Source organism: Notamacropus eugenii, chromosome 2 (assembly GCF_028372415.1).
Source record: "Notamacropus eugenii isolate mMacEug1 chromosome 2, mMacEug1.pri_v2, whole genome shotgun sequence".
In the NCBI taxonomy this organism is placed as follows: domain Eukaryota; kingdom Metazoa; phylum Chordata; class Mammalia; order Diprotodontia; family Macropodidae; genus Notamacropus; species Notamacropus eugenii.
In genome coordinates this window covers 441,825,925-441,836,975 of record NC_092873.1, presented here as the reverse complement: position 1 = coordinate 441,836,975, position 11,051 = coordinate 441,825,925, and the positions used below count along the sequence as shown (strand labels likewise).

Sequence of the window (11,051 nt, the reverse complement as noted above, 5' to 3'; positions counted from 1 at the left end):
GGTCTGGTGTTTTAGCTGCCTAGTCGGATCCATAGGATTGAGAAAATCACAAAGTGAGATTATACCGAGCAAAAATGTTTTTAACCTAGGGTCTATCAATTTGTCATTTTATTTTTAATTTTGATAACTGAATTTCAATATAATTAGTTCCTTTTTAATCACATGAATTTTATTTTATGCATTCATAAACAATTTCCTGGAAAGTGGCCTTTGCTTTCACCCAATTGCAAAAGTGTTCCATGGCATAAAAAAGGAAGAACTTATGGAAAGGATGAGAGCAGGGACAGAACTTTGGAGGACACCCAGTTATTGGGTATTTCGTGGATGAAGAAACAGCTAAAAGACTGAGAAAGAACAGGGATAGGAAAACCAGGAGAAAGTAGAGTCTAGAGATGATAGGTGTTTCAGAAGCAGAAACCGATCAAGAGACTCAAACTCTGTAGAGAGACCAAGGAGGAAATGTCCTTTCTATGTGGCAACTGAGAATTCATTAGAGATGGAAGTTTGAATGATGAAGTCAGAAACAAGATGGCAAAGGGTCTAGAAAAATACAAGGAGAGATTAAATTGAGACATTAAATACAGACTAATTCCTCATAATGTTAGCTGTGAAGGGATGGAAAGAGATAAGGACAATAACTATTAAGGATGACTGTATCACTGTTGTGAATTTTAAGATTGGGAGTTTGGACATATTTTGTATGGAGCAAAGAAAGAGCCAGGAGATAGGAAGAGATTAAAAATAAGAGGAAGAGTGGGGTTGATGTGGGGGTGATTTCCTGGAGAATTCAGGAGGAGATGGGATCTGTGCTCTCATTTTTTTTTTTCTTATGAGATGAAGCAAGATCCTCTTTCAAGGGGTTGGGGGTAGGGGTAGGAGATGGTGCTGAGAGACTTGAGGAGAGACAATAAGTTTCAGAAAAGTTGCTGTAAAGAGTTTGAGAGCAACTCAATTGGAGAGGAATAGAATGCCGTCTTGCTATGGTGAGGACCTAGATGAGAACAAATAACATACATTTATTGTGGTCCCAGTATGGTGGCCTCCTAGAGCTCCATTTAGCAGCATGTGAGTAGAATTGAGGGCAGTAGAGGGTGGGAGTCAGTCAAGGTTGGGGCTTGGCAAGGTATGATTAGTGATAGGGTCATGATGGTACAGAATCAGAGCTACATGATAGAATGGAGTTGAGTTTTTTCCCAGAAGTCAAGATAGGGAAGGGAGGAGGGTGGGATCAGTATAGGATTGGTGGCCTGGGAAAGAATTGATGAACTGAGGGGATAGAGGGCATCATGAAGACAAAGAATAGTATTAGATGTCAGAAGACATAGAGAAAGATGGAATGATAAAATATCACGATTAGGTAAGGGAATGTGGGGTAGCTAAGTGATGCAATGAGTAGAGTATCAGACCTGAAGCTAGTGCGATTCATTTTTGTGAGTTCAAACCTGGCTTCAGACATTTTCTAGCTATGTGACCCTGGGCAAGTCACTTAACCCTGTTTTGCCTCAGTTTCTGTATCCGTAAAATGAGCTGGAGAAGGAAATGGCAAACCTCTCCAGTAACTTTGCCAAGAAAACCCCAAATGGGGTCACAAAAAAAGTTGGGCATGACTAGAAAACAACTGAACAACAAAAAAATTTTGAAGTTCATGAACATGGAAGTAGAATATTTGAGGGAGGTGGGGTCATTGGCATGCCCAGCTCTGTAACTGATATGGAATTAAGTAGGTCATGATAATTTCATAGACTGAGGAACTGGGAAATTGGGATACTATATATATATATGTGTGTGTGTGTGTGTGTGTGTGTGTGTATACATACACACACACATACGTATATTCCATCATTAGGGCAAGAGATGGGAAGGAAGGAAGGATTGTGAGAAATACATTGAAATTCTCTAGAAAGGAAGAACAACTTAAAAGTCTATGTGCAACAGTCACCAGGTCTGGACTGAGTGGTAACTGTGAATAATGTGAACTTCAAAGGCAGAGAAGTTGTTTAGTAAAGGTGATTGAAGGAAGGCATGGAAGTGGCACTGAGGGATATTCCCTTGCAACCAGTGAGGTATGCTATATGAGAGAAAGTGTAGTTAGTATTGGAAAGGACATTGAGAAAAACAGTTTCATCAAGTCACAGCTGTGTCTCAATGAATACCATAAAATGGAAGGAGTAAGGAAGGAAAACAAATCAAGAAGAAAAAAGTTTAATTATGGAGCAGGTATTCTAGAGGGCATGTGAAAAGACTGGGCAGATCTGGACATGATGAGGTAAGGTTGAGGTGGATAAGGTAAGGGAACATTGATTCAAGGGTAATGGTATGGTTTATACATCAGAAGCCAGGAATTCAGAATCACTGGGATAGGATGAGTATGAAGGGAAAAAATTATGCTAACTATTGAGCAGTAAATCCAAGCACTTTAGCAGTGATAGGAGTGAAGTTCTTTGAGGGAGGCATGACATTAAACTATTCAAATTTTCCTTTCGGGTTCAGCTTCCTGTCAGATTAAGTATGTCTTCTGAGATATGAGGGGACCTGCCTCAGAAGCAGAAGTACATGAAGGTATTGGAACCATGTCAGAATGCCAGGCTGCCTTGCTTGTTTTAGAGAAGACCTGGGGTGGAGTTGGGGAAAGAGATGGACAACATGCTGTCCATGGGGCATCTGCCTCTGGAGAAGGCTCTGGGGCAGGAGACTACTGGGCTTAGGGATGAACGGTGGCCACTCAACCCCTACCTTTTAGAGCAGAAGAAGGGTTGGGAAGCTGGCAGAGGCACTAGGGACTTTGCTGTGTGAGCCCTCCCCTGGAAAGAGGCCTGGGTCAAGGCCAAAACAATTCACTATTTTTTGCTACCATTCCTTGTGCTTGGCTTCCCCTTCTCCCCAATCTCCCATGTCCTGCCTACTTTTCAAATCTTACTCTTTTCCCCACAAGCATTATGGAAAACTATTGACCTGGCTTTCACTAAATGCCATGTTGTCATCCTACCCATCATCGCTATAATCACAACAACTTTTGTGTGTGTGTGGGCATGTCATTTATCTATCTATCTATCCATATATACACACATGTATGTATGTATATATGCATACATATATGTACATATAGTATGTATTTATGTTTGTGTACACACACATATTCATATACACATATGTTAACTCATTTGATCCTCACAGCAATTCTGGGAGGTAGGTGCTTTCATTATTCTTATTTTATAGATGAAAATATTGAGACATAGAGGAGTTTAAATGGTTTGTCCAGAGTTATGAAGGCAGTATATATCTGAGGTAGGATTCGAACTCAGGTCTTCCTGACTCCAAATCCAGCGCTCTATCTTCTGGGCCACCTGGATTGCACTTCCCCAGAAAGCCTTCTGTAACAAAATCTGATTCTATTTCTGGGTTTTCCAATTAACTGGAAGAGAAATCACTGTGTTATTTATTTCTTCACAGTATCATTTAAAGTGCTACTATCTTACAGGACATTCTCTTTCTCAGGTCATCATATCTCATACCAACTTCTTGTCCTCAAAGCCATCTCGCACTGATCTTCATGACACGTTTACATTTTTAAATGTCTTCAGCACCTGGGTCACCACTTTTCTTGTTCTACTTCATCTTCACTATCAGGCTACAGAATTCATCACAGAAATAAATGACCCATGTGATACCCTGACTCTGAGAGTTTCCCAAACTTATAAAATACAATTATTTATATTTCCAATCTCCTTCACCTATTTATTGACTAGGCAGTATTTTGGCAGATGTCATTTGAAATTGCTTTGTATCTGAAATTTTGGCCTCTGCCCTTTCTTCTGATAACAGTTTCTTTAAATTTCTCTCCTATGTTCTCACAACTCATGGAATCACTTTTTGTCTTCATAGGAAAAGTTTGTTAACTCAATTCTTCAAGATTTCCCATTCCATCCCACTCTACACCTTTCTGGTTTTACTAGTTTCATTCTCCAGGATGGACTCCTTGGTTACATATTCCAGTAGTGTTCTCTTTAGTAAATGTCCTTTGCTCCCCTCCCCCTCCCCCTTGAACATCTTTGGTAATTGTTTTGATAATATTTAACACTGTGGGTGACACTCATTATTTTGAGTTTGTACTGGTGAGGGGGTGTGACTGGCAATGGGTTCTCACCCATGTGTCATCCTCACCTCCTCCCTCCCACTCTTACTCTCACTTCCCCCACACATCCAGTCAGTTGATAAACCTTGTCATTTCTACCTCCACATCTTTCAGATCCCTCTGCTTCTTTCCACCCACTCAGCCTCCTCCCTAGTTTGGGCCTTCATCACCGCTTGCCTGGATGAATGTAATAGCCTCCTACTTAGCTCTCCTCATTCAAGTGTCTCTCTACCTTAATTGGTCCTCTATACAATGGCCAACATGATTTTCCTTAAGTATAGATTTGATCATTTCACTCCCCTTATTAACAAACTCAAGTGGTTCTCTTTATGTCTAAGATCAAATACAAACTCCCCACTTTAGTAGGTTAAGTCCTTTACAACCTTCCCCCAACATACCTCTCATACATCATTGCCATCCATATACCCTACAATCTAATCAAACTGATCATTTTGTTCCTCATACACAGCAGTTCCTGTTCCATCTACATGTCTTTGCATTGATTATTCCCCATTCCTGAAATGTACACCTTTATCACCTTTGGAAACACACTTTTCTAGCTCCTCCATCTCTTTGGTCACTCCTTTATCTCATTGGATTATCCTTCTTCCTTCTGTCTTCTAAATTTAGGAGTTGGGCAAGTTTGTCCTTGGCACTCCTAATTCTCTATGTTATCTTCTCTGGTGAAATGATTTCTTCTTATGACTTCAATCTTTATCTTCGTGTAGACAAATTTCCATTCTCTCCCTATCCAAATTTTCTTCAAAGCTATAGTCCACTATTTGTTTTTAGAGGGATGTCTTGCTTTTAGTGCAAACTCAACATGTTTAAACTGAACTCTCCCTGGCTTACCAAGGAACCATCTCTTCCCTATTTTAATGACATCTTTGTTTTTTAGTACTTCTTGGTTTAAAAAATTACACTACTTCTTACTAAAAGAAAAACTATAATTTTCTTTTCAATAGTGACCATGCCCAGTAACCCAGGAGTCACCAATGACATGACCTTTGCATCCACATGCACTCAATTGCTGATTATACACACAGTACCTGTAGTCTGTACCTTCTATTCTCGTTGTCACCCCTTAGTTCAGGCACTTTTTACTAAAGTTACTTAATATTACCTCCTCCACCATTTAATTGCCTCCACTTTCCCTTTATCTTGTACATGGTATCCTGATAAGTCTTCCTAAAAAATATCATTTTAACATACCCTTCCCCTACTCCAAAACGTTAGAAGTCTCCACATTATCAACAGAACAATGTGTAGGTGCCTCAGCATGCAATTAAGAGTTCTTGGCAATCAAGCCTCAACTTCCCTGTCATAGAAATCAGAGTAATAGAGCTGAAGGAGATGCATAATTCAATTTTTTTCCATAGTAGAAACTTAAAAAGTGATTAATTGAAAGAAATACAATTAAAACCTTTCATTTTTACAAATGAGGATGGTGAGAATCAGACAGGTCATACAACTTGTATAAAGTCACCAAGCTAGTAGTATAGTGATTAGTAGTAGAACAAATGATCAGAATCCAAGTCTTCTTACTCCCAATAGAGTACTACTGGCTGTTAGCATGGTAAGAAAGCCAGAGTTCCTAAGTCACTGAGGTGAGATATCCCAATAATGAGCCTCAAGAACTACACTATCTCCTTCTCACTCTGAGAATGATATTGTACAGAGGTTATTTTTTTTTCCTTTTAGAGATTAATAGGGGTCTAGGTGAGACATCTGCTTTCTGGAAGAATGGAACAGCTTATTGGGGGGAGGGGTAAAAGAATCTGTGGCTCATTTCTATCTTTTACTGTAAGTCTCTGTGCTCCCATATGCCATACAGCTCCTGAGAAAGTCTTGTGTGTTGGATCTCGCTATGAATTGCCCATTGTCTTGAGCACTGAAGAAAACACTGAAGAGCTATTATAAGCGGCTATAAAATAATGTCATTTTTTTCAGTCATTCAGGAAATATTTATTTATCACCTTCTGTGTGCAAAACGCTCTACTAGTCATTGGAATATTCCATCATTCCAAAAGCTTGTGATGGTGTTGAAGAGACAAGACGTTATGTAACAAGTACGAGTAGTATGTTTAAGAATTCTGAAAAGGCAAGATTACTTCTCTCAGGGACGATAAGAGAAGGCTTTGATTTGGAAGAAGTGTAGTTAGAATTTCAATAGACAGAACTGGTTGCTGAGAGGTGGGGGATGGAGAGTGTATGTGTACGGAGAATTGGGGTTCTAGGTGAACAAAAGACTTGAGATGGGAAAGGACAGGATTTTCTGGGAATAGTAAGCAGTTTGACTTGCTTTGAACTCAGGGTTTTTGTAGGAGAACAGAGGGCGATACCGCTGTGTCAGGGTCTCATGACCTCTGACTGCAAGTGTCCCATGACCTCTGACAGTAGACAGTCCTGAGAGAATAGTATAAATAGTTCAGAAGATGTCAAGGACAGCTTATTGCCGATTTTCATCACTATCACAACCCTTCAATGTTCTCTGTGCCCAAGATATCAGTCAATTCACAGCATGATCCAACAAGCCAGACTTTTCAAGGAATGATATAAGATAGAAGTAAGCAGAGAAAGATAGTCAGGGCAATCACCCCCCCCCCCCCCCCACAACTGTCCTGTTCTGCCTTAAAGACATTTTTTTCCATGAGATGACCATCATTTTGGCAGTTATATAAGGCAAGCATGGGAGAGGGGTAAGAGTAGATGAAGGAATTCCTTTTGGAGGATAGTCTAAATCCAGAGAAGTGATGATGGGGGCCTAAACAGGATAGAGGCTATATGACATGGAGAAAAAGGAATGGATATAAGAAATGTTGTGAAGGTAGGATATGTAGAAAATATTCGAATATGACTCTGATGAACTCACTCAAATAGAAGAATCATAATTTTGTAGGTTTTTAAAACAATATTAGGAAAGTTTGGAGGAATTGTGTATGCATTTGGAAATATAATGCTTCTTTTCTAAATATGTAAGGTTTGAGATGCTTCCAGGAAATGCAGGCATATTTGTCCCACAGACAGAACTGGTACAGGATTGTGATTTGGAGGGAAAAGAAGACTGAATATATAGATTTTGCATTTATCTACATAGAGATGAATCCATGGGAATTTATGAGATAAGTGAAGTATAGAGAAAGAAGAGGGCCCAGGATAGAGTTTCAGAGGAGCTGGACATGGAGAATGGAGAGAAAGTTTCTGATCTAGGAAACTGACAATGAAGGAATATTCAGACTTTTAGGTAGAGGGCTGAGGGAGATATCATGGCAGCCCAATATGGTGTTGAGTATTGTTCAACAATGTCACAGGTTTCAGGGTATTAAATAGAATGAGGACTGAGAAAACTCTAATGGATTTAACAATTAAGAGATTTTCAGTAATCTCAAAGAGAGTAGTTTCAAGTCAGTAGTTGAATAGGAAGTTAAAATGCAAGGGATAGAAAGAAGAGGAGCCAATGGAAGCAACTAGCAGAGGTATCTAGTGTAGACCACCTTGTCTAGGAATTTGAGAATGAAAAGGAGAGAAATAGGGAATGATAACTTGAGAGAATGGCACACTGCTTCTTGAATTTAATCTATAGTCCATCAATCATAACAATCTTCTGGTATAGCTTTTGAGAACCCAGGGCTGCCTCTGTGCCCCGATAAGACATAAGAATAAGCTTTTAGTGGGTCAAGGTAGCTGTGTATTTAAGATGATAGGCATCAAATGATTAAGCTCTGTCTTTGAAACATTGATTTATCCTTTCTGAGAAAAATCTCATAAATAAATAATGGCAGAAATTCTGAGGATTACAGAACTTTATGCTTAAACATCCTTTCTGTGTTTCTATTTTTATGTGAATGAATAACTACTTTATTTTTAGTGCTATACCCAAAGCAGGTACTCAACAAATGCTTCTTGTATTAGTGACCGAAAATAGATGGCTGAATTTATAGAAAGAATGCCATTATAATCCTACTGCAAACAAAACTTTTTTTCTGGATATTATTATGAGGCATATGAAGAAGAAGAAGTATGAACATTTAACTACAAAAAGTTTACTATGTAGTTTGGGGAATAAGACGTTATGCCAGTAGCAATTGAAGGCATTGTGTGATAAGCAATAAAGGTGGTAGTAATTAGAAGTCCAGAAGAGGTGAGATCACTTTCTGCAGAGATAAGGTAAAGTCTCACATTAGATGAGGGAAAGGAAAGAGATAGTTGGGAGGAGAAAAAGTGCTATAGAAAGAGGAAACACAATAACGAAGTATTAGATGTTTTGTAGTATTTCCTAGCCACTCAACATGAGCATACTTTGGCTTTGATTACCTCTTCAAATACATATGTCACAATGACAGTATATTATGTGAATGTCAATTATTCATAGTGAGTTGACAAAATTTGAAAAAGAAAACTCAATTTGATAGCTAAGAAATCTCATTGTACTCAAATCATTTAATCAAGTTTGGAACATCCTGCACTTTCACTCTTCTGGTTTCCATTAATGTCCTCAACCCTATTGCAGTTTTTTTTTCTTTTGTTCCTATTTTGTTGTTTTTTTCCAATTAACTAAAACAAATTTCAATCTTGAAAAATGAATTCTTAGGCCCAATGAGGGCAGCCTCCTCTTGGCTGTGGTGACAGTGAAGACATAGCTGCTGGGTATGGACCTGGTTGAAATAGAAAACAGTATTGTGGAATAATGTCATCAGTTCTCTCATGGGATCACAGATCAAGTTATTCAGAATGAGACACCTCCTATAGAAGTCCAGTAGAGGGTAATGGCCATCAATGGACCCTTATTGATAGCCTTCTGTATAGAATAAAAGAGGCTTAGAATACTGGCAAAATGAAAGGATCAGATAACCAAGAAAAGCTAGTTTATCAAAATCATAAAAGTGCCCAAAATAAAGGCATCTGGAGCAGAGATATTCAATATAAAAATAACTTGCCATTAACATAAATCAACAAAATACTAAAAATTTTAGAGAGTAAAAAGTTTATCAAAGCTTTTAAATCTATGGCAGCCTCAAAAAAGGAAGTTTTATGCTGTATAATTCACAACCCGATTGATCAGTGACTGGTGGAACCTGGTGTAGTGGCTAAGATTTTGAATCTGAATTTACAGAAGCGATAAACCAACAGTGTTTTAAATTCTTACAAAGCAAGGCAAAAACAATTAGAGAAAGCAAACAGAATCCTATGATTCAAAGAAACAGAAACAGAAAAATTAAAGTATGGAAATATATTTGTGAACTAGGCGTTAAGTAAGGTAGAGTTGTTCATGGAAGATATTGAAACAATTTTGAACACACTCATTTATGACGGCAAAGTCAAAGCTACAAGAGAAAGTGAAGTTGGCTGTTTTGATGGACATAGGAAACTCTACAGGGCTGTTGGTCCAATCATACAGCCTACTAGATTTATACCGAACACCTTGTAGACTCTGGTTTTTGATGACTGCCACAAGGGTGATGAAATTGCATTTCTATAACAGAGGGGCTGGAATTTTAATAGCAAAGTGTGCATTCTTTTCACATTTTGCAAGTATAGGAAGAAAATGAAGTTACTTTGAAAGCCAAAAATGGCATTTATTGTGAAGTATTGAAGTTGGTTAAAAGCAAACTTTGCTAAAAAGGGACATAGTCTTCCTGCTGTGGAAAATATATTTATATTTATAAAGATTCAGAATTCTGATATATATCAATGAGTGGGCCAAAAAGTACATGAGGCAGCTGTTAGAGATTAATAGTGAAACTATTCCTCTTCTTAATAAAGGATAGTGAAACTATAAGGGCTCACCTACAAGCTGTCAAGAGGGATTATTTTTGAATGGTTGTTAAGAGGAAAATAAGCTACAAGATAATTCTAACATTTTCCAAGGGCAGAAGAAAGAAAGGGAACTTGAAATTTTACCTTCCTATATTGTCACTAGAGACAAGGAATTTTGAGCTCACCAATACAGATATTGTGAAAAAACATTATGTCTGCTTCACTACCACCATTATCATTTTCCCTTCATTAATTGAGTAAGAAATCGAAAGCTTCTAGATGAGAAGGCTTAAAGGGAAGAAGCAACAACAGCAGGGACATCAAATGCCAACTAGGTAGATATGTGGAAAGGTTAAGCACTGCTCTCCCTGTATACTGTTTATTCCTACATGATGGAATTAAAAAGTATTTGTTAAGCACTTATTATTTTGTAAGAACAGTGTCAAGTTCTGAAGACACAAAGAGAGAAGGGAAACGATTTCTGCCTTCAAGGAGCTCATGCTAAAACTTGGGTGGACAGCACATAAGGGAGAATTCAGCTTCATGGCAGATAAAAAGGCTTTGAGTCTAGCTGACAAAACAGCTGGGCAGATGGTAAGGTTCAGTGGACCTTGGGGACCAGTGACAGGGCAGATAGTCCTGAACCAATGACCATTGGGAAAGGGGTAATGGGGTGGTCCCAAGTGTCAAAGTGGAGTGTCTGAACCAAGACGGAGATGAGGGTAATAAGTAGGTGCAGGACAGCATCCAGCAGAAAGTGAATATCCATTGCTTCAAAGTAACTTGATAACTGGATATTAGGGATTAAATTGGGGAAAAGGAAAAGTTCCCCAAGGCCAATTCATGCTCTTCCCTCTAAGTGTCCCTTGGCGGACTGAGGCAAATGAGAGTAAAGTCTTCCTTTCCCTACTATGGTGACTGATAGCATTGGTCTATTTTCAGGCCATTCTGTTGTTGGACTGAGACAGGGAAGCAGTCAAACAGAATTAGAAAACTTTAAGCCAAAATAATGACGACTACCAAGGTATGTGGTTTTTTTCAGTGTATAGATATTAATGACTGTTGTTGTTTATTAAAATTATTAGTTTCATTTAAAAAAAGGAAAATTAATTTATCCTTGGAAAAATTCCTATTCTGGATTTGTGTGTGTGTGTGAAATTGC

General features: G+C 38.4%; 1 pseudogene; it reads left to right on the top strand.

Moving 5' to 3' along the window:
- Nucleotides 1-8,781: 8,781 nt before the first annotated feature.
- On the top strand, nucleotides 8,782-9,611 carry LOC140523154 (DNA-directed RNA polymerase III subunit RPC6 pseudogene; annotated as a pseudogene).
- Nucleotides 9,612-11,051: the final 1,440 nt, after the last annotated feature.